Consider the following 26149-nt stretch of genomic DNA (forward strand, 5'->3'; position numbering starts at 1 on the left):
TGAAAATTTTGAATAGTTTTAAATTTTATTTTTTGATCTATAATTGAATTTAAATTTTAATTGTGTGAAATTAGAGGGTAAATAAGTTGTTATATGTCCGTCTAGGTACAGCAATATTGAAACAATTTCCATCTTTAATTTAGGTAATTTTTTTTTTGAATTTTAAAAACTGCCTTTAAGTATATTTCATACAGTGTGCGGGGTGGGGTATAAAAGTATATTTTTTTCAATTCAACAATTTTAATCATTAAATATAAAAGTGTTTTAAACAAGTAAGCAATTTTACATTAAAAACAAAATAAATAAAATTTTTAAAGTCTCTCCAATAAATAAAATGTACTTAAATGCCTGAAACTGCTTATATACACTTTAATGTACATACATAATATAATATACTTAATATTATGTATTTATTTATATACGGTAAATTTAATGTACAATTACCTTAATGTCTAATATATTATGAATGCACTCGTATATTTACAACAAAAATAATATGTAATTATAGCAAGAATGTCATATTCGCAATCTGCATTTTAAATTTATTTTTTTATATAAAATGCAGATTGTAAATATATAAAAATTAACATTCCTAATGATTAAGGCATGTTCATTGAATTTTGTTGTTGCAATTTTGTTTTTCAAATTTTTCATTTTAAATCAAAGAATTTTACATTTTTTTCCTCCACCACCCCCCACGCAAAATTCTTTTAAATTGAAGCTTTTTAATAACAAAAATGGAATGTATGCATGTATGGCTTAATGTCATATGCACCAACATTGGAGCAGCACAACTAAGCATAAGCATAGATTTGTATATTTCAGGATCTTTAGCAACAGTAGACAAGCGAAACAACAAACACATTCAAGCCATCATCAACTCAAATTAAAAGCCATTCAAAATTTTTTTTTTCACGTTCATATAGCGAAATTCATAAATATTTTTCCCTTTTTTTTTTCTTGTGTATTTCTTGTTCTTCTCTGTTTTTTTTTTGTTTTCTTAATGACTATGATAATAAACGTTAAGCACAAGGTTGTATGATGATAATGACTTTTAGTTGTGGATTTTTTTCTGTTTTTCTTGTGTTTTCTTTTTCGAAATTTATCAGATTTCTAACATTTTTCATATAAGGATATTTTTTTTCGATGCTCAAACCATTTATAGAGAAACAAAAAAAAATTAGTTAACTTGTATCTACATACTACACACATGTATACGTATGCATAACTCTTTTTATAATTTGCTTTTAAAAATAATAAAAGAAAAGCAAGCAAAAATATATAACAAGAATAAAATAAACGTTGCTCTGCTGTCATTAGTCGCATATCTATCTTAAAGAGTATAAAATAACAAAATAGCAACACACTGTCAATAATAACAAATTTGAAAAATAAAAAAAAAAATGGTGATTTATTCATCTATTACGAGAGTGGGATGTACACATAACTTCAAATATATTATAAATTAAGCAGAAAAGAGAACTTTACAAGTGTACAAATTTACATGTATTTACAGTGTTCGAGTATTAAAATCGGACATAAAATTGATTACTTAATGCAATTGGTTCTAAAATTGGGGCAATTTAAGTTTTAAAATATCAGTCAACAAAATACTGAGTAAGCAAATTTATTATTTACTTAAATTCATTTAATTGCTTGACTCGTAAATGATTGTTACAGGAATCCGGAAATTATTTCAAAACTAAAATCAGGAAGCGTTGAAAGACATAAATCACAAAAAATGATCGATTATGCAGCGAGGAATTGTGGCAGCACTCTTTAATTGTAAAGAGCCTTGGATTGATTTTATTTCAAAAATATTTTAGTTTTGAATCAAATAACCACCTTAGAATTACCACATGGTGGAGTTATATTTGTGCTGGGGTTGAGTCTGACGGTCAATGAGCTTAATGAGCTGCTTTGAAGTTGATGTTGAGGTAAAGGTGATACGACGCTGTATGACTCAGACTTAACCCTATGAAGACGACCTTGGTATCCTTTACTAGGAGAAGAACTCATGTGAACAGGACGGTATATAGGAATATGTTGGAAATATACTTGGCAGTCATATTTGATTCCAAGCTTCTTTGGCAAAGTTGCGCGTGAAACTGTGTTTTTACGGGCCACTCGGGTGGGTTACGGACCCTAGCTGTCTGACTTATAGAGAGACGGCAGACGCACAAAATTTACGGTTAGAACCTGAAACGATTGCAGAGATTCGCGTGCATTAGCCCCACAGGGGCTATGAGAACTGTCCAACTACGACAGTGGAGCCGATTTTTAATTCCTTTTTGCTGTGAAAAGTAACGAAGACCTCCATTTTGGGGTTGGAAAGAAATGGAGTTAAAATGATCAAAATAAGGAATCGTGATCGTCTTGTCATGGAGATTCTACTGATGGCAATACCTAGGAGACACAATGAGATCACACACCATGAGGTGGTACACTGATAAATGCTATCCGTGCACTGATACACGGATGTACAAATCCACTTTTAATTCTACTGTGATCTATGAGATTTAACTCTTCTTTAATCTACTGTGAACAACTGTATAAAAAAAATTTAGTTTTTTACTCTTTCAATTCTATCTTTTATGTTTGCATTATAAATACCGAAGCATACAGTGTGTACACATTCACATACACTCATTTAAATACAATATTTTTTTCTTTAAAACCTTCTAATATATAATTATATGGGGGATGCTTTATGTGTATTCACTATACATACATCCATAATTTTATGAAACATTTAACGAAAAAGTATTCATTAGAATTAATGAGTTTTCTATGCAAATCTGTTAAGACTCTAAGAAATTGTATAATGTAAATGACCCTTTTTCTTAACGGGAACTTGTTTTTTGTTATGTTTTGTTGTTGTTCTTTTATTTTTTGAAAGTTAAAATAGAGAAGAGAATTTTTTCTTGTTTTGCTGTTTTTTTGTGTTAAAAACAAACAATCACATATTTTTACAGACTGGAATTAATAAAGAAAATTTAAGATGAGAAAATATTTTTAATAAATTATGTAGGTAGTACACATAGTATAGTAGATAGAAATTTGTGGCCCTGAATGTAAAATTAAGATAAACAGAAACTATAAAAGAAAAAAAAAAAAACAGAAAATAATAAAAACACAGAGAAACTTCTGAAGATATCTTTCTGTTTTTTTTGTAAGCAGAGGAATTAGTATTTAGAAACGTTTAAATACATGCAATCCAAATTAATTGACAATTCATTCAGAAAGAAAGCAAGAAAAAGGATGAGAATTAATAAATAAATATGTACAACGTGTTTTGCTTATGTGTGCAAGTATGTACGTAATTACATACACTCTTATTATATACGAATATATAGATGTACGTACGTATATGCTTTCAGTTTATTAGCATTTTGCTAATTTAAGCATATTTTTTTCCTTCTGCATTTACGTACACTTTAAGTTATAAGCACATTAATTTCAATTAAACATAGATTTTCCAATTGTATATGTGTATAATTTGCATAAATGTACGTGCATATGTATGTATTCAAATTAAATTATAATATTAAAACTTATACTAAATAATTACATATTATAAATTTCATATAGAAATTTATTAATGTAATTTAAATTAATTTATGCGTTAATTATTTTTATAATTTTTTACAATTTTCTTACTGAGTAAGTGCGAGAGTAAGTAGAAAAATGATTAATTCAATTAAATGTAATTTTGAGTGTAACTTTGTTCACATAATAAAATTATGCATTAACACAAGAGGCGTATAAATTCAACTTTATTGGATTGTTCTAACTACATTAAACTACTATCTTTGAGAGTTTCCATGTGAGTAACCCAAGAACAATTCTAGAACAGAAATTGGGAATAAACCCTTGAATAATGGGTGGAGGAATAATGTAATAAAAATTAGCGAGAAATTTAAAAACTAAAATTTTTGCATATTTTATTTTAAAACAATTTTTTCTTATTACTTCCTTATAAAAATTAGGATTTGAGAAATTTTCAAAATTTTTATTAAATTTGTTCAATATTGTAGCTCTACCTTGGCAAAAAATTGAAAATTTTATAAAATTTCGCACGACCTTGGCAAAAAAATTAAAAATGTTTTAAAATTTTGCACGACCCCCTACCTTGGCGAAAAATTGAAAATTTTTAAAATTTTGCACGACCCCGTACCTTGGCAAAAATTTGAAAATTTTTTAAAATTTTGCACGACCCCCTACCTTGGCAAAAAATTTAAAATTTTTTAAAATTTTGCACGACCCCCTACCTTGGCAAAAAATTTAAAATTTTTTAAAATTTTGCACGACCCCCTACCTTGGCAAAAAATTTAAAATTTTTTAAAATTTTGCACGACCCCCTACCTTGGCAAAAAATTGAAAATTTTTTAAAATTTTGCACGACCCCCTACCTTGGCAAAAAATTGAAAATTTTTTAAAATTTTGCACGACCCCCTACCTTGGCAAAAAATTGAAAATTTTTAAAATTTTGCACGACCCCCTACCTTGGGAAAAAATTGAAAATTTTTTAAAATTTTGCACGACCGCCTACCTTGGCAAAAAATTTAAAATTTTTTAAAATTTTGCACGACCCCCTACCTTGGCGAAAAATTGAAAATTTTTAAAATTTTGCACGACCCCCTACCTTGGCAAAAATTTGAAAATTTTTTAAAATTTTGCACGACCCCCTACCTTGGCAAAAAATTTAAAATTTTTTAAAATTTTGCACGACCCCCTACCTTGGCAAAAAATTTAAAATTTTTTAAAATTTTGCACGACCCCCTACCTTGGCAAAAAATTGAAAATTTTTTAAAATTTTGCACGACCCCCTACCTTGGCAAAAAATTGAAAATTTTTAAAATTTTGCACGACCCCCTACCTTGGCAAAAAATTAAACATTTTTTAAAATTTTGCACGACCCGCAAACCTTGGCATTTTTTAAAATTTTGCACGACCCCCTAACATGGCAAAAAATTGAAAATTTTTTGAGATTTTGCACGACCCCCTACTTTGGCAAAAAATTAAAAATTTTTTAAAATTTTGAACGACCCCCTCCTACTTTGGCAAAAAATGAAAAATTTTTTGAAATTTTGCACGACCCCCTACCTTGGCAAAAAATTAAAAATTTTGAACGACCCCCAACCTTGGCAAAAAATTGAAAATTTTTTTAAATTTTGCAGACATCGAATAAACAGATCGAATGTGTCAAGTATGTGCTCCGAAAAATTTAATTTCAATAATTATCAGCTATCCATTTCCGCAAGATAAACGGGCAGAAGCTTATTTACTGGTATGTCATTTAATTGCTTGCAAATTTAAGAAAAACCTAAAACTGAAGCTTTCTAATTTGAATAATTCAATTAATTTCAATAATTTAATTAATAAAAATTTTCATAGCACTGTCATGACAGTAAATCAGTACACACACAATTATACTAATAAATTTTTTTTAGTGATAAACGAAAAGTATCATAGTAAATGATTAAATTATTTTAGGTATAAATATTTAAGTGAGAAAAAAATTTTGAGGTAGAGAGTGAGAAGACCCTCCCTCTACTCCTACGTAACATATTTTTAAAAAATGCGTGGCAATTCTTTTCGAAAAAAATACCGTTTTTTATATTACCTTATCACAAGTAAATAATTTAATGTTATCATTAAAATTTTAATAAAAAAAAAAACGAAAGCTAGATAAGTAATTTTAAAAAAGTAATAATGTTGTTTTGCGCTAAAATTAGATTAATATTTACGTTTGCTTGTCAAGAAATTTGGAATTGAAAAATTGTTCATGCAAATTAGAAATTGCAAATTATGTTAATCTGCTTGTATTCTCCAAATATGAATGTAAATAAACGAATTATTATTGAAATTCGCGGACAGCTGCAAAAATTATTTTTCCAATAAAATTAAACATTTACAAACAACGCGGTTTTTGTACAAAACAAACATTCTTCCAAAATTTTCATAGAATTCAGAATGATAAAAATTGTAAAATTACCTTATAAATTCGGTACTTTACCGAATAGTTTAACGAAGCTTTGATAAATTTTGCAAATAAAGTACACCCTGCACATGTTTTTGCAAAGACGGTAGAGCCTCCACAACTCGAGTCTCTACAACTCAAAAATCTCCTTATCTCGAAGTCATATGAGTTCCCTTGAACATTGGCATAAATTTTTTTTCCTCTTCAACTTGAAATCTCCATAACTCGAACTGTTTTCCAGAACAATTTCTTTGGATACGATTTGAAAAGCAACATTTTGTAGTATTTATTGTGTATTTGTTCCTTATCAATTCAGTAAAGCAATCTCAGTAAGTAGTTATTATACAAAAACAAAAAAGAATTGAAAGCAAAATTAATTTCCTGTGTACTTATACTTTAATAACAAAATAAAACGCAAACTAAAATGTTAATTAATTTCACTATAAGGTAAACGTAACGTAATAGTGCTGTTTTAATACCATCACAAAATGATTAATGATTACTCTGTATAATAATATAGAAAAACTCATTGTAATTGCTTTAAGAACTGAAGAACTACTTGATTGAGTACATTTAAATTATATAAGCAGGTTGTATTAATTACCTTGAAACTTTGTTTTTTTTTTGCAGAACAAAGGCTTATGCTTATACAGTCATAGAATTTTTTTCTAATTAATTTTTATTTAGAAAATAATAATAAGACAATGAAATCAATTGATTTTGTTTTATTAAGAAGTAAGTTTTTGCAAAAGTTATTAATAAAACAGTGGAAATTAATTTAATATTTATATATAGGGGAAGTATTTATAAGAACCAAATTTTTGATGCAAATCAAACCAAATGTATGAACAATTGTTCATACATTTGGTTTGATTTGTATTAAACATTGCCATAAAACATTTTGTTTGATATTCAACATCAAGAAAAGTACACAAAATTGAATTTTACTACTGAAAACGTTAGAACTAAAACAGACAACATTTAAACAAAAACAAACCCACAGCCCACAGGACAGAATCATCACGAACAGAATATTTGTAATTTATGTTTCCTTTATTTCAAAACATTTTAGGATAGGATGACGGACATAGAGAAAGAGGGGGTTAAACAAAACTTAATATTAAACATTGCCCAGAGAGAAAAAATGTTTATTCAATAAAACTTCATACTTACATTGAATCAAACAAAAATCCACGAACATGTTCGAGTTGCAAACACAATTTTATATAATGAATTTTGAATTATAAAAAATAATTTTTTAAATTCAAATACAACTTTTTTATTTTGTAATTTAATGAATAAATACGAATATTTTTAATTTCAGTCTCTAAAAATACTTAGATTTTGTGCTACAAATTCATAACAGTTGGCTTATACTCATACAAATTTGAATCAATCAAAATATTACGAATACAACATAAATTTTTTAGTCGTTTTACTCAATTCAAATGAATCGGAATAATTAAAGTAATTCAACATTATCCTCTTATTTTTAATGAAACCAAAAATTAAAATTTTCAAAAAAAGAATTTCTTAAAAAAATCAATTCATACTCTAAGTATTTAATTTCATTTTTAAACCAATTATTTCTTAACTCATGTTGAATGAAAAAATAAAATCTTAAAGATATTAAATTTCATATTGGTATTCGGGTTCATATATAAAATAAATAAGATTGAATGTTAGTGCATCATATGATACCAATAAGGGTTTATTAAAAAGATCTAGGATTTTATACAAATTAAAAAATAAATTAATATTTCATTTGTACATAGATGAATATGCAGTTATAAAATTTTGTTTCATATTTCATTTATAATTTTATTTTAATTTTTTGTGTCATTCGTTTTCAAAATTTTCTTATCGGTTAGGCAATCGAGAAAAATTTAAAACTGACTATAATTTGTTGTTTTTTATTTCAAGTTTTTTATTCCTTTTATTTTAGTAAGCAAAAAAAATCGATAAGGAGATCCTGTTTTCAAAATTTGTTTCGTTTTTCGTTATTTTTATTAATTTCATTGGAAGTTATACGAAGAAAACGGGTACAAGTAGTAAAAACAAAAATTTGGTAATAAAAATACTACATAAATTTTCTCAGTGCCCCCATTGTAACCTTACAGAGATATACAACCAAAGAATAATTATTCAAAAAAATTTGTGCTTGCCAAATTCTTCGTGTAGATTGTTAATTAAAAGGAAACCGAATAGGGCCCAAACAGAGTGTACATCTCACTTGGGCAAGACGACACCACTTCGTGTCCCACCAGTGAATGTCACATTCCGCCTAAAGCTAGTCCCTATGGCAACGGGAGGCAGAATACAAAAAGGTATAAAAATATTGTTCCAAAGTCACGAAATAAAAATTTAAGTACTTAAATTCACATTATTTCTTCTCTCCTCGCTTGTTTCAATTCTTGTTAAAAATTATTAAAATTTTATTAGTTTTTCAAATAAACTGCTTATCAGACTAATATTTTTTTTTTAATTTTCCACAATTGCTTTTATACTTTTATTTTTATATTTCGGATTAGACACTTCCAATTAAAGTTAAATAATTTTAATATTGTCTGATAAAACTTGTCATAATTTATAGGTATCATAAAGTTAATTATGAAAGTTTTTAAAAAATTTTTAAAAGATTAAATTTTAAAATTTAAGCAGCTTATAAATTTCTCCCACCTCCAAAAAGAAAATGCAATATCACTCTGAAATTACGAGTATCATAAAAATTTTCATTTTGATATTTTTTTTTACTCTCTACCCGTTTTCAAGGTAAATACCTAAATAAAATAATTTCAAGGACATTGAACATACACACTTAAACTTAAAGGATTAAGAGTAATTACAGAAGTATTAAATCTTAGTCAAATTATAAAATGTCCAAAATTAAAAAATAAAAATTTTTTTTAAATACCAAAATTAAAGATTTTTTTTTTAAATTTTTTTTCACATAAAAATAAAAAAAAAAAAAATTTTTTTGTTATCCTTAAATTTTTATCATTTTTTTTTTTACTTTTATTTTTTTTTAATCTCCTCCTTTTCGGAATAAATAATTATATAAATCAAAAATAAAGGAAAAAAAAATATCCTTAAGTGTAGACTTTCTTCTTAATATTTTTTTTTTTGGAAATTCAAGGACAAGTTCAAGTAAAAAATATTTCGTTTTTTTTTTTTCTGTTCTCTCTTTTTCGTAAAATTTTGTTTTTTTTTCTCTATTTTCTTATTATTTTTTTTTAAGGATTATTTTAATATTTCCATCTACTGCTATTTGTGTACTCTTTATAAATTTTGTTGTCGTCTTGAGAGGATTAAAGAACAGAACCCTGAAGCTGAAAATTTTATCTTGACATTTGTTTTTTAAGTTTAAAATTTCGAAAAGAAAATGTTGCCTTTAAATTTTTTTATTACAACAACAAAAAAATTGTAGAAAAACTGTTCTCATTCTTGAGTTTTTCTCTTATACTTAACGTTTATTTTCTTCAGAAATACAAGTTGTATTCTCAAAATTATTATACATATATACACAAGTATTCAATACGGTTTGTTTTTTTTAGTGTAATAGAACTCTATTTTTCAATAAAAGAAATTAGTTTTTCAAATTATTTCATTTTGAACACGCCATCTATTGAGCCTTTTAATGATTAATAAACATTATCAAACCCTACATTTCTTCAAATAAGAATATAACCTAAAAATGTTCTATAATGTAAAGGAAATAAAAAAAAAACTATTAGAATTCACTCAGAAAAATTTCCTTGTGAAAACGATCAAATTATCAGTCGAAATATAATTCATATAGTTCCAAAAAATAGATCATAATTAAATGTTAACAAAGAAAATTTTAGTATTTATACAAGTATAAACCAAAGAATAATTTCATAAATTGCATAAATTTAAACATTATATTACACTCAGAAAAAATATTACTTCATTAATGTCTGTTTTGTGCAGGCAGTACTGTAGTTTTACTCAAGAGGCAGACTTAATAGTATTCTAGTCGTCGTCTATATCGTTATTTTAGTCGGAAAGTGAGAAAAAAGTGAGTAACTATCATAAGTATATTTGTATAATGTAATTTTCGATAATTTAGAAAAAATGCAAAAATCTATTTGAAAAAATGAAGAATCTTATTGGAAAAGTGAAATATCCAAGCTTGTTCCAAAATTACTTATTGTTTTAAATGGTTATTGATAAAATTATTAATTGACCATCATCAGGGTAATAAAAAATATTTTAAATTAATTCATTTCACATACATACATACACTCAACAAAAAATATAATTGAACAAATTAATAATGTAAGCTTATATTTAATAGTTTTAGGGGTCATATATGAATAAAATATTATTGAAAATGTTAAGTATATTTGAATTTTTATTTTTAATTTAACCTTGTTTTCTATCTCGTTTAAATGGACAACCCTTTATACAATAATGTAAGTATGTATATTTATGTATTATTTTTGCAATAATAATAATGTTTTACTAATATTCCAAAAAAAATTTTTTTGCTAAATTTTCGATGAAATTCTATAAAAATGAGGTATACACACATAAATATACATATACGTATATGTATATATGTATTTCTAGATTAAATCTAAAGAAATATTTAAATACGTAAATGTATGTAATACTTGTGTATATTTTATGTATGTAAGTGTGTATATACAAAATAAATTCAAGGATTTTAATAGCAAAAGAATATTTTTTTTTTATTCTAGTTTTTTTTCTCATTTTTTTGTTTCTGTTTTTACTTTAAACCTGAAATTCTTATTAAATGACCTTGAAATTGCAAAAAAATAATATTTTTATTTTTTTTTCATTTGTATTAGTGTATTAAACTTAAATGTTTGTATGTATATATTTTATACAGAATTTTTTATCTGATTGAGTATTTGTGCGTATCATGTGCATACTTGTATATTTGAGATAAGAATTCTATATAAAATATTTGCGTCTGTTTAATTTTTCTTTTCTTATTTTCCTAGTTATTTTTCTTATACTTATTATTAAGCAGAATTACGTACAAGTATGTATATATGTGTATATACTAAAAGAGATTTTCATTATCAAAATGTTTAAATTGACTATAACTGTTTAACTCACTTATATATTCAACTTGTAAAATAAAATATATAGAAAAAAAATTCTTAAGAAAGAAAGAGACAAAAAAAAAACAAGCGAGTATAGAAGTATCGAAAATCAACCAGAATTTTTAAAAAGTGAATATTTAATATAAAAGTCAGTAATTTTTTGCAGAACATGAAAATGTCCAATGCATCATTAACGCATATTGAGTATAAACAGACGTTTGTATATACATTCATATGTATTTAACACAAATAAACAGTTGTAATGTCAGATGTGACATTAAATGTATAGAGAAAGCGATAGAGAGAGAGCATATTAAAAAATTAATGAGAAAAAAATATTCTTTAAAAACATCAAGAGAAGAATGAGGGGGGGGGGGGGGGGGGGGGGGGGGGGGGTAGGAATATTTTAATTCTTAAATTTAAATTTTTAAATTCAAATTTTCTATATTATACGAAGTTTAAGGTTAAATTTTAAATCGCTGCAAAAATTTTTAATGCGTATAGAAGAGAAAAATGTTTAATGTGTATATGTGTGTATCTTTTACATCGGCACCTATACAAAAAAAACAATAGAAATTCTATTTAATTGTTACTGTCTTATTTATTCTTTTAAACATTTGCATATGTAATTACTTAATATAAAATCATGGAATTAATGTCTAGAAAAATTAAAAATTCGCTAACGTAAGTTTTATATTGTTTTAAATGAAAATGATGAAGAGAATTTTAAAATCCTTTTTACTTTTGACAAAAAAAGAAATTAAAAATTATTTTTTGTCGCGTTCTTAAAATCTTTTATTCTTATGCACCCATATGTCGTATCGTCTATGTGATAACTTATTGTTTAAAATGCTTTTCAGAATGCAAATTAAAAATCAAGACTCAAACGGCTTTGATATGCCTGAAATGAGTTTTTACAAGAAAATTAAAAAAAGTCTCTCAATCTCCTTGTAATAATGGAACCGTAATAAAAGAAATCTGGAAAGTACAACGAAGTATGAGATGGGATCGCATTCTTTAATACCTCTTTTAAGTAATCGTTTAATATTATCTAGACATTTATCTGCCTTAAAACCCCCACCATTTCAATGATGAATTTTAACTTGAGAACGCGTTTCGTCTTACTAAGACATATATTTTTCAGAACGCACATGCATATATCTCCATATATATATATCTCTATTTGAATCGCTCCTGTTCCCATCTAAAAGTACATTATATTTGTTAGAATCTTCCACTGTAGATAATTACACTACTTATTTCGGATTTCAAGTGCAGTCAAGTCTAATCATTCTTATTTCCTCTTTACATTAATTAGTATACAACGTAACTGTGTTTCATTGCCCCTGTTTAAAATTTTTATAAATATTTCAACAATATTACAATAACAACATAAGAATTTAAACAATATCAAACAATATTCTCAGAATTTGTTATTGAACACACAATATGCTTAGAAATCAGCATATACATACATTCGCCTACAAAATTATATTTCTACATCCTGTTTTCCATTTTCATTACAAAAAAAAAAAAAAAAAAAAAATAAAAACAAAAAATCGCGATTTTATATTCTTGTCTTACAGTACAAAAAAAAAATTCATCACCCTTTAAGGAATTTTAATAAAATTATTTCGTTATTTATTAAATTTATTTATACAACTTACAAAATCAAAACGAAAACGAAAATAAAAAAAATTTTTTTTACAATAAAAATCAAAATATCCTTTATTATCCTTTATTATACTATAAAATTTTACAACAAAACACATACATGCATGAATACCTACGTATACAGCTCACTCACACGCATACTTATTTGTACAGGTATATTCTTAGGCATGCATTTTTAAAGCATGCTACCATACATAACTTTAGGCACTTACATTACATGAAATAAATTCAATATAATTATAAGGCAAACACCCAAAAAAAAAATAAAATATAAATGAAAAATCACCAAAAAAAAAACAAAAAAAAAGAAAATTACTTATCGTGTAAGTTCACTTCCGCTTTAATATCTTTTTTACAGTTATTTTTAACCCCATTTTTTTCCCTTCCTCTCTCTCTCTCTCTCTTCCTTTTTTTATTATTCATATAAAAAAATAAAATTACATTAGATAAAATTCATATATTTAACTTATATATTATTCATTTATTGTTCTAACACATTGTATGAGAAATAACTACCGTTATACACAGTACTTAACTACGTATCTAAGTAGTTATATAAAATATACATTTACAGTATAGATTCTTCTATAAAAACAAAAAGAGACACAAAATAAAAATTAAAAACCATTAACATCAGCTGACTGCTGCATATTTTATAATAATAACCTTAAAAAATTACGGTAAAAAATGAGCAATATATATATATAGGAAAAAAAGAGAAATAAAAAATAGTAAAAGAAAAACAAGGACATAAAATCTAAATTAGATAAAAATTAAAGTTACCAAATTTTTTCATATTTTGTTTCAATATTGGTTGAATTGGGAGCATCAATCAGTGCAATCTACTCTATAAATTAGTTCATAACTGAATCCAATCATAACTGGAAATTTTTGTACAATAATCGTAAAATGTACCAATTAATTTTCCATTTAAATACAAGATGTACGAAATAAATTTCCATTTTTGATAGGCTTATTAAGAATTAATATGTGTACGTAGTTCCAAAATTTCCAACCAGTTTTAATTTAAAAATTTTTGAAAATATATCAATCTTGGTACATGTAGAAATTTTATATGAAAAAACATTGGTACTTTTACTCCAACATATTTTATTCATTTTTTTTATGCTCAATTAAATTTACAATGGCAACACTTTTAAAAATAAAACAAAACCAAAAAAAAAAATTTTTTTTAGTAAAGAAAATATTTTTATAGTTCACTTACTTTTTTCCTCTTGTTTTTCTCTTTTCTATTTTACTTTTTCTTTTTCCTCATTTGCTCATTTTATATAAAATTTAATAGGGTTTTTCCTGTGCTCTAATTTTTTTACTTACTTAAATAACAAAACACATGAATTCTAAATTTTTTTTTTAATTTTTTTTTTTTGTTCATTCTCTTTCGGTTGGTTTTCTATTTTTTATTTCTGGTCGACATTTTTATTTTAAACAAATAATAACAAAAGAAAAAATAAGAAAGAAGGATATTTGGCGCGGCATGCACAATTAATAATTGGGTGGAAAATTAAAAATAATAAAAATGAAAAAAAAAAATTATATGGAAAATTCGAAAAATAAAGAAAAAAGAAACAAAAAATCTTTTTTCATTCAATAAAATTTGGTGCGCAAGCTTTGCAAGAATTTCAGAATCGACCAACACCAACAAAAAACAACAACAACAACAATAAATATAAAAAACAAGCAGTCGGCAAATTCGGATTCTCTGTTTTCTTTTTTTTATTTTATCCTTTTTTTCATATTGTTTTTATTTGAAATAAAAAACAAGACAAACAAAACAAAAAACTAAGAGAAATTTTCAAAACTATTTTTTTTTTCTCCTTAAATTTTTTTTTTTTATTTTTATTCTGAATACTAATTTTGTAGAAAATAAAAAAAAAAAATAAAATGCATTAAGGATTAAGGATATTTTTATTTTTGGTTCCTTTTTTTTTGTGTAGGTGATTCTAGGATATTTAGTAGCATTAGATTATTTTGTACGTGCGAGATGTTGTACATAAGAATATGTGCTCTTCTCAAAAAATATCAAAAAAATTCACACAACTTTTTCAAAAATTAAAACTTTATGTAAAAACTTTTATTTCTTATATTTTTTGAATATATTCTTGAAACTAAGACAACAACCCACACGTTATACGCTAGAAAAATTCAGAAATATATTTTTCTTTAATTTTTTTTTTTTTTTGATTCCTTTATACATATGAGGGTGAAAAACGTGATAATTTAGGTCGCATCCAACACACTAGAATAATTCAATAAATAAATGTTTAAATACATACATACACACACATACGTATAATATGTACGTATACGAGAAAAAGGGTATTTTCTGGAATCATTTATTTTTCTACCCAATCTTCTGTACTTATAACAACTTAGATTATCTTAGAGAAATAGAATAGAACAAGATTCGAACAGCTTTTTTATATGCTTTGTTACATTAATAGTTATCTACTCTAAGAGTGCCATATTACAGTTAAAATGTCATTCATGATAAGTATGTCATTTTAATATGGTAGAAAATGATAATAAATTTTTTTTTTTTTTAAAATGAAAAAAAAACACAAAAAAACTGCAATTTTTCATGAAATTTTTACATGTTTCAAAATTGGGGTGCTCATTAAAAGATTTCAATTTTCACATATTTTTCAACATAGATTCGATATTGTTTTCTAAACCTTCAAACGATACTGAATAGTTTGAATAGCTTGCACCTATCGGCCAAGAAAAAAATCTAAAAACATCATATTCTATAATATCGGATCAAAACTTATGGATTATTTACTCAGCATACTGATTACTCAAGTTAGACAACTTCTTCCGATTGTCAAATTGTTTATTTAACGTTGACAGCTGTTGTATGTCAAAAATAAATAATCATTCCATTTCGATCAAGTGAAATTTTTAAAATAATAATAAAAATTGAAGACGCAATTCATAATTAAGAAATCAACAACAATTTGAAAATTAATCCTTAAATTTAGTTGGTCCACAAATTTTATTCAAAAGTTATTTAAGGAATTTAATAAGAAAAAACAAAAATCCCAAGATCTTTCAAAACACATTACGAGATTCTCTAGAAATTTATAGCGAAATATTGAATATTTTCTTAAATTGAAAAACTCAAAACAGAAACCCTCTATTGAATAACCCTTCGGTGTACATTTGCCTACATGTAAAACTTGTATGTAAACAATGTAAACACGCCTAAATATATATTTAAATACATTTAATGTATATATATTATGTAATTTTGTATGTAATGTACTTAAATAAAAAAAAAAAATAATTTTTATTTTATTGCAAAAATAAAATAAAAAAATTATTCATTTTTTTTTTGTTACAAAAATTCTGACAAAAAGCCAAAAACTTCAAACAAAAAAAAAATAAAATTTAAATTGAAACCTTAAGTGAGATTTTGGCAATGAAGCAAGGACATTTTATGCCGAATAATAAAAACGAAAAAACAAATCACTAGGAATTGCAAAATACAAAATAACAAAACAGGTATTCCTTGTACCTATAAAACTATTCAAATACAAGAACAACAAATGGAACAAAAGCTCAAAGCAAAATGAAAAAATAAAAATTCTTCATTTTTACCATTATTGGGTGGCATTTTTTTTGCCCATTTTGTTTGTTTTTTTTTTTTTTGGAAATATCTGAATTTTGTGGTCAGATTTATGTATAAATTTATTTATTGCATAGTTACACCACACAGACACACACACATAAATTATATATTATTTAATCAAAAAATGAAATTGTTACTAAATATTTTCATTGCTACTTATTAGTGTTGCCGTTGTAAACATTTCATATACAATATATTTTTTCATAATTTTTCGAATTTCTTTAAAATGGAATCTTAGTCTCTCTACTTACATAACTGTCTTAACTTCATTTCATCATTTTGTCTGATGTAATTTTTTCCTATATGAACTCAATGAGAAAATGAGAGAGGTAACTAAATGAATTCAACACATTAGTTTTCGGTTAAATGGACAAATTCACCACAATACGTATTCTCACCTCTTATTGCTAATATTTCACTAATACGATCCATAGAAATTAGATGAATTGAAGGCATTTTAAATGATGACTTGAATTACATTTTAAAATTTATTTATTCTTTTATTTTTAAAAAAGTAATTCCATGGTAGAAGTATACAAGTACCGACACAGCCAATTTTTTGTCACAAAAACCTCAAAAAATTTTTAATTTAACACTTAAGTATAGTTATAACACACAAGTTTCTACTCGTATTAAACTTTTCCTTTTAAAGCTTATAAAAAAATGAAATGTCAAGTGTGTCAAAAAAAAAATTTAATAATAAAATTACAAAAAAAAATTCTTGAACAAAAGACGACAGGAGTTTGTTAATTATTTTGTAGAATGAAATCGAAAAAAATGAAAAAAGTTTTCATAAATTTAGAAAGTATGTGTGTATGAGTACATATACTATTTACAAAGTTAAGAAAAAGTTTTTTAACTAAACACAATTACATGAATAAAACAAAATATTTAAACAAAAGTAAAAAAATTTCAAATGTAAAATTATTTTATTAAAAACTTTCTTATCAAACCATAAATGAATTCAAGGTTCAAAAAAAAAAGTACTTATAATTATGAGTAATTTAAGTATGTCTGAAAAATTTTCATTACTTAATTATAATACTTAATTTATATATATATATATACTTATAAGTATAAGAGTGTTATTCAATTTCCAAGTTTATTTTGTTCATAGTGATATACAATTAATAATAAAAATTTAAAAATATTAAATAACTAAATGAGTACCGTATATATACTTAATTACTTATTTAGTATATGTTACATATTTATCACAACCACTCACACCCTTTTCTTCACCTACTATAAGTACTAAGTAAGTACTACTTTTAATCTTTGTTTGATTAGAAATAATTTCGATTATGGTAATTAATTTTGATTTGATTATTAAATAATTTTTTTTTTTTAGAAAATTTTATCATTACTTAACAAGATTACAAATTAGAATTAAATATAATTAATACGATTTTATTATACAAATTGTACGAGCCATAAACAAATATTTGTAGTCCTATTAAATGCATTAAAGCAAATTGAAAATATTAAACTGAACAATTACAGATCTTAAAAATTGAAAATACTCAATTAAAAGAATAACATTAACTGCTATTTATTCGAAATTTCTATAAACTTACTTAGTAAAAATGAAATATAAAATTCGGCGACGCAATACTAATAAGTATTGAAATAAGTACTTACTTACTTAAGTATATACTTATAAACCTACGAAATTTATAAGATTATATTGTAGCAAACAAAATACTAAGCGCTTCATAAGTAATTAATGAATACTTAATTCACAATATTATTATTGAATACTTAAAGTCAGTACAAATGTACTCATTATAAGACATAAGATAGTACTTAATCAAATAAGTACTAAATTTTGAATACTTAAGTATTTAGTAATAACTAATTGATTACAAGAAAAAGTAATTACGTATAAGTTTCTTATTTTAAACAAAGTTTTTTAAATAATTTTATTTCAATTCAAAATTGATTACATACTCGTATTTTAGTTACAATTTACCTAATACAAATTTCTAGTACAATTAAAATTGAATTTTTCTACTTATGTAGGTCATTAACCTTTACCCATTTAAGTAATAGATCCAATTAGTATTTTTTTGATCTACCTCAATTCGAGAAATCGAATAATAACCTTCCTTAAACTAGCTAATGAATTAGAATTAAATCAAGTAAGTTCTCTACTTCATACAATAGAATTTTTCTAGAAATTATTCTAGTAAACTAAGAATAATTTCAATCTCAATATTATATTTTTCTTATAATTTCCGTAATTCACTAATATATTTAAGTATATTTATATATAAAATAATTTTTATAACTTGTATTTTTTTTTTTGCTTAAAAAATTAATTTAGTTCATTTGGAAAAGAGGGAAGAAAATAATAAAAATTCCTAAACACTATACATATACAAACTCATACGTACAGACAAAAGAGGTAAGTAAGTATAAAGAGTAAAAAAAATATAACAGTTTTTTTTAGAAATATTTTTTTTTTTTTGTTATTTTTCATTCAAAGCAAAACTCTTGAAAGTATTTATTCTTTTAATATATTTTTTTGTTTTATTTTTAAAATCTCCTTAAATCCTTTTTTGTTCCAAGATTTCTTTGTATGCACACCTTTGTTCTTTCAATACAACGTAAGGTAAGTGTCCCCATTACTGACATATTTCGCAACAAATTCAACTTTGGCGTGAGATATTTTATATGTGGGACACAATAAATGATCGTATTTCCGATTTTTTGAATAATTTGGATAATTGGGAATAATGTTTTTTATAAAATTATTTAATCAAAATATTTTTTAATTCATAATTTTTCGATTAAAGACGAAGAGAAAAAATGTTCCTAATATTGACATAACCGCAAATGTTTGTGTCTATTACTGACAGTTTGTGTTCCTAATACTGACAATGTAATTTTATATGCTGTAATCCATATTCTATATATGAATAATGGTTTAAAATGGTTAAAATGATAATATTCAATAAAAATGGAATAATAATTTGGATTTCTACGGATATTTCATCTTATTTCAAAAAAAATTAAAAATGAATCAAAATATAATTCAAACAAAAATAAAAAAAATATTTTTTATTGAATTAAAGGTAAAAATATGTGAAATTCAGCTGATTTGAATTTATTATTACTGTAGAATGTACTTTTGCTAGTAGTCTTAATATGCAACAATGAATTAATAAAAATTTTTAAAAGATATTTATGAAAATCTAATTCGAAATTATATAATTTTTTATAAAGTATTATAAGTAATATTGCCTACAGATGTATTCTTATAAAGAATACCTAAAATATGATGTACCGATCACACGAAATTATAAGAAATCATATCAATATATTCTAAAGCTGCTAATAAGCCTATTCTAAAGCTGCTTTTTGCTTTAACAAAGACTATTTATGTATTAAGTACGTAACGAGAGCAACCCATTCTTAATTTTTGGAACAACATTTCGGGTTATTAAAAAGGACTCCTTTTCTTATTTAAAAAGAACCATTTCCGTTGTGATATTTGTTATGACGTTAACGTTTACAGTAATTTCAAAGCATTTTTTTAGAAAGCGAATTGTACTGTTTTATTGACAGTATTGTATACAATATTGACACACAATTTGTTAGACGAATATCACTATTAAAAAGGTAAAAAGGTCGCTGTCAGATATAAGTTTTCACAAATGTAATCGATTTTCATTCGACAGAAATAGTTTAAACAATTTTAAAGTATAAAGAAATTATTTTTATTAATTAAAATGAATATCAAAATTAAAACTTTATACTGACATAATTTTGTACATAATATTGACCCTCTTTAGATCGTATTACCGACACCCGTTTTTAAAGCTAAAATACTCCGAACCTGTAGTAAATTCTTAGTGTCAGAATTCGGACATTAGAAAGAAAATTCAAATTCGATTTTAATTAAATAAATACGAAAATAAAAATTTAAATATTCTAAAAATTACGACATTTGTAAAAATACGGATTTTTGACGTATTACTGACACATATGTCAGTAATAGAAGCAGGGTCGAATTTTAGATGTTCCTAATACTGATAGGAATTATTTTTTAAAATTCTTATTTATTTAACGTTTTTACTCCGAATAACTTATAAAATAAGATAAAGAATAATCAAAATATTTAATTTAATATAAATACATATATTTTTAACCGTCAAATAAGTCAAAAAACAATAAAAACAAAATCGGAAAAATTAAGCAAAAAGTATAAGAAATTCTCCAATGCAACCCACTTTTGCTATGTCTATGGAAACAAAACTGATTTATGTTCAATATTTTGGAGTTATTTCAAAACTAAATAAAAGGAAGTATTGCGATAATTTGAATTAATCTAGAAATAAAAAAATATATATATGTTGTATAGAGAAAATCTCTTAATAATTATAAAAAACCTCATGTATGTCAGTATTACCGCCACTGTCAGTATTAGCTACACTTACCTTATATGAATTTTATATTTGAAAAATCTACGTGCTAATAATGCATCCATCGTCAATTCTTAATATACTTAAATATATATATATATATATATATATATATATATATATATATGCACACGTACGGTGTTTGATTTTTGTTGAAAAAATCGTATAAATGTATTTGTATAACACATTTCTATGCTCATATATATATAAGTATAACACATAATAGTTATTTATTGTATATAAAATACGATTACATTGAAATATAACTAAAAAAATTTCATGGTTTTATAACTATGTAAGGATATATATAAATATATATATATATATATCTTCTACTTCTCTATAACCAGTTATATATATAAGTATATATAACAAATATAATAAATTTTTGATTTTATTATTATTTTGTTTTCATTGTTTTTAATTTCATTTATTCTTTCACATTCTCTGGAATTTAGGTCAATTTTTAAAGAAATATCTTTTATATATTAGTAACCATATATATATACAGCTAGTTATATATATACAATACAAATACAAAAAAATATAATTTTTACTGGTTTAAAATATTATGAACAAAAGGATATATATATATATATATATATTATATATATAAATACTTAGTTATGAAAAATAATAGTTAGTTTTCCTTTGTCAGTATTAAAAAGCAAATAATATGCTTACTTAGTAGGTTAAGGAACTTTTTAATATAAAAAGAAAAGTATTTTTGGTTTTTTGGTTACACATATTTGTAACATTTTACACAAAAGTTAAGTACAAGTACTTATATTCACCTTAGAAAACAAAAATAAAGGAACAAAAAAAAAATTAACGCATCAAGTAGAAATTATTTAACAAAATTATAAAAATTTAAATTTAAAAAAAAAAAAAATAAAGTTATTTCGTACCCTTGAATATTTTATTTAATTATAATTTTTCTAAATAGTTAAATAATTACAAAATGTAATTAATATTTGCATGAATAAATTTTTGTAATATAAGTACTCAAGTACCTTACTTATAATTAAAACAAGTGTGAATAACTATAGTAAGTACTTATTTAGTTACTTAACTAAAAATATACAAATGTACTTAAAAATGTTACATACTTTTGTACCAACAAAATAATATTTTTCGGTTAATAATTGACTAAAACTTAACTAATCACACTTCATAAAATTTTGTGGCCAAAATTTGCAAAACTGATAGAATTTTAAACCAGTAAGTAACTTGATTATTGTAAGAAATGCAGAACATACTAAATTCGATTAAATTACTTGTACCTACAAAGAAATTCAATTCTTATCGAAAAAAAAAAAAATTCGGAATTTTCGGAATCACATAAAATGAAATTCGGAGTTCAGTAGTAAGTACCGTACCTATTTATTTATTAAAATTTTATTCATTGAAGTCAACAGGACTCCATTGATTTTCTCTTTTAATTAAATACCTCCACTTATTTCAATACCACTCGAATGAATTATGATAAGATGTGATATAACAACACAACTTCAAGGAGTAATAAACAAGTCTTATAGTTCGGATTCAATATGCATAATTTTTTTTTTCATTAGCATAAATAAGACCACGAGTACTTATTACTATTTTTAATAAAATCATTAACTTTCTTTTTCACTACAAATTGTAATCATTGCTCATTCGAGTTAAAAAAATTTACCTAAATTCTATTCCATATTTTATACTATTAATCACCCACCTAAAGTACGATATTTAAATATTAATACCTAAATTTCATAATTATATTTTTCTTATACATCAGACGGTTTTAAATAAATATAAACTTGATTATGATAAGAAGAACAAAGAATTGATAAGAAACAACTATTTTTAATAATAAGCTGATTTTATTTATGTTCGAATTTTTTTTTTGCATTTTAAAATCCAAAATTATTATCCAAACAGATATTAATTAAATAATTTGAATAAAATATGAACACACGCATTCTGGATATACAAATATTCCAAGCAGGTAGACAATTTTGCTTCTGGATATATAAGTACACCAAATGCCTATCTACCTAATGAAATTAATTAAAGAAAAAAATTATAAATGTTAAAATAATTTCAATAAGTAAATGCAATAATTAAAAATTTAAACTGATAAGTGTCCCATAATTGAGCAAGTACCTATTTTGAAATAAATTGGAGCCTATCAGTAATGATACATCTAATTATTAATCAATTATTTATTTAAAATCAATTTTCGAGCAAAACAGATTGCAAATCCTTACAATTCATGTTATTAAATACATAAAGGTCCAATTACAAGGGTTATTTAGGCACAGTTTCAACTTCATATTAAGATTATAATTTAAAAATATTTTACATTTTATAATTAACTATAAAAAAATATATTTTATGATATTAATTTAAATGTTCATTTTATTTAATTAAAACTTACCTTATAAACATCCCCATATGTACCAGAACCAATTTTTTGTATTAATTCATATTCATCTTGAGGATTTCTACGTGATATATCCGAACTTAATAAATTTGTATTGTGAGCCATATTGATTTTTTTTTTTTTATTTCACTAGGTAATTTCACTATATATATATATATTTATATTACGTTCTGTTATATGTTATAATTAAATAGTTATTAATTTAATTTAATTTTTAATTATATTTTCAATTTTTAATATTTAATTTTAATCCAATTTCCAAATAGGTTGATATTAATATAGGTTAGATTTACTTATATTAATTAATAATTATATAATATTTAATTTAGAAATTTTTATTATTTTTTTTTGCATTTATTAACTAAATTTTATAATTACTTAATTGTTATTTGTTTCTCTTAAAATATTTTATAAGATCATATTTTTTACTTATATACAAAAATTAAATTATACGATAGAAAAGCACTAAAATTATTACAAAAAATATATATATATTTTTAGTTAGGTATGTAGGTAGATAAGAGCGGCTAAGTATAACAAATTGATTTTCATTTAATTAAAAATTAAATAATTAATTAATAATTAAAATTACATTATTTTTTTTTTTTGGTATGTAAACACTAATTTATATTTTTTTCTTTTAATAAAATATTTTAATAATAAATTTTTAATTTTAACAAAAATTTCACTTCATTGAAGTATTATAGACCTTATAACACTTTCAAATATTTAAAAAATCAAATAAAAGCTACTTGATATAAATTTTATTATTTTTGATTATCTAAAAAATCACCAATAATAATTAGCCAGAATAAAAATGAACAAAAATTTTATCAATATTTTTTAAGAAATAAGAAGGTGGGGGGGCTAAAATTGAAATTTAAACCAAAAAACTAAAAAAAAAAAATCAATACTGGAACAAAAATAAAAATTACAAAACAAGAAAATCTAAAATGTTAAATAGAACCCAGAAGCACCTGCTTTTTTGTGATGCTTAAACTGGTTACTGTTGCTTGTATATTTTTGAAATATTCATAGATCAATAAATGCCTTCAGCTACCTACATAATATTGGGTTTTATTGGTAGGCAAGTATGTTGTATAGGTTGTTGTATATTAATGTTGAATAGATTACCCTCTTATGTTGTATAGGTTACCCTATATGCCTATATGCCACACAAGCAATTGATTTTTCTTTTCTTTTTAGTTTTCCTTCGTTTCTCATATGTTATTTTTCCTTTTCGGATTTAAAATTTTGTTTTTCCTTTTTTCTATTTTGTCTTAAATCCATTCAGTTTAAATGAAAATTTTTTCCATTTGTTTTGTCCACATTTAAGTTGAGATTGAACTGCATGTATTTAACTGGTTGCCACCTTTTCAAATATACATAATACTTAAGCAGGTATTCCGTAAATATTTTCCGTTTTATTCAACCTAAAAATTTTTAATTATATTAATTTTAAATTAAAATTTCATTCAAAACCAGTTTTCATATTTGTTTTTATAAAAGCAGGAAAAAAAAAATTTACACTCTTAAAAGATTTTCTTGTTGACTTTAAAATTTCAATTTTATTGCAAATCAATTTGCTCCCAATTAAATTCAATAATTTATAGTTTCTGTTTAATTGATAGGTTGATTATTGGATTTAATCAATATAAAAAATAAATTAAATTATAGAAATTTCATAATTCTTTCTCTTGTTTTTCAATCTCTTTCCATAGAATTTTTCAAAATGAAAAATTCAAATTTTGTTGGACATTGAATGAGTAGAACAACAATAAATACCAAAAATTTATCACATTTTTTTTTTCTAAAACTTTTCTCAAATATTCACTTAATTTAATTAATTATTTTATTATGCAAAAAAAAAATAAGAAAAAAAAATGAAAAGCAATTCTCTATATAAAATGTAAAAATTATTACGAAAAATTTAATTTGGACGTACAAAAAAAATTTATTACACACAACAAAAAAAAAAATAACAAATTCGGGTAACGAGAAAAAAAATTGGGTGGCTGGCTGTGCTTATAGAGTAAATTTCAGCCTTTTATTTTATTTTTTTTTCTATTCTTGTTGTTGTTGTTGGATTCGTATTATGTCGACATGAAAAAAATTTTTTTTTCCACAAAAATTTTCTCTTCTCCAATTTTTTTTTCCTTCTTTTCTTTAAAGTTTTCAATTGAATTTTTTAATTTTTTTAAATGTCATTTTTTTGCCAAATTATAATTTCAAGTTTTTTTTCGTATTACTATTAATTTTTCCTATTTTTTAATAATTCTTTTATTTGTTTAAGAATCAAAATAAAAAAAAAATAAAATAATTAAATTTTTTTCTTTTTATAATTTTTTAAACCCGCACGTCTAACTTTTTTGAATGAAACTCGAGAAATCTACACAGACTTTTTTTTTTTTTGCTTACTTGCCTGACATGACAAGAAGAAAAACCTTGTAAAAATGTCAAAATAATTAATGAAATTGACATTTTGGTATAATGGTATTTTATGACATTTGTTTATTGGGATGTCTTTAAATTTATTGGGATATTATGATAATTTTGCGTGGAATTAATGTGGATGTAAATGGAATTGTGTTGGTATTGGATTTGCATCAGCGCACGTGAATGAAATTTTTTTTTACAAAAGTTTATTTTACAATTATTTACTGTACAGGAATTTAAAGGAAAATTATTTAGAAAGTTTTTTGTAACTAAATCAATATTAATTTAAATATTGATTGACAAGGGTAAAATTTTTTTGCAAATAAAAAAAAATTATGTATCATCTTTACTACGAAAAATTATACAACTTTTGGCAGTATGTTATTCAATTAAAAAATTCGACGCGAGTAGAAATTTTTAACGTTTACTAATATTTTTTTACCTTCTGCTTTCTAT

General features: G+C 23.8%; 1 long non-coding RNA gene across 1 annotated transcript in view; it reads right to left on the reverse strand.

Annotated features, from left to right (window-relative positions):
- LOC129613389 (uncharacterized) overlaps window positions 1–25655 on the reverse strand; it is a 57196-nt gene extending 31541 nt beyond the window's left edge. The window contains exons 1-2 of the long non-coding RNA XR_008697304.1: window positions 24235–25655; window positions 23252–23722 (exon numbers count right to left, since the gene is read on the reverse strand). This is a non-coding gene — a long non-coding RNA (uncharacterized LOC129613389). The remainder of the gene's footprint in view (window positions 1–23251; window positions 23723–24234) is intronic.
- Between the last annotated feature and the right edge of the window lie 494 nt (window positions 25656–26149).

The sequence above is a fragment of the Condylostylus longicornis genome, unplaced genomic scaffold (genome assembly GCF_029603195.1).
Source record: "Condylostylus longicornis isolate FDR11 unplaced genomic scaffold, ASM2960319v2 ptg000083l, whole genome shotgun sequence".
Taxonomy (NCBI): domain Eukaryota; kingdom Metazoa; phylum Arthropoda; class Insecta; order Diptera; family Dolichopodidae; genus Condylostylus; species Condylostylus longicornis.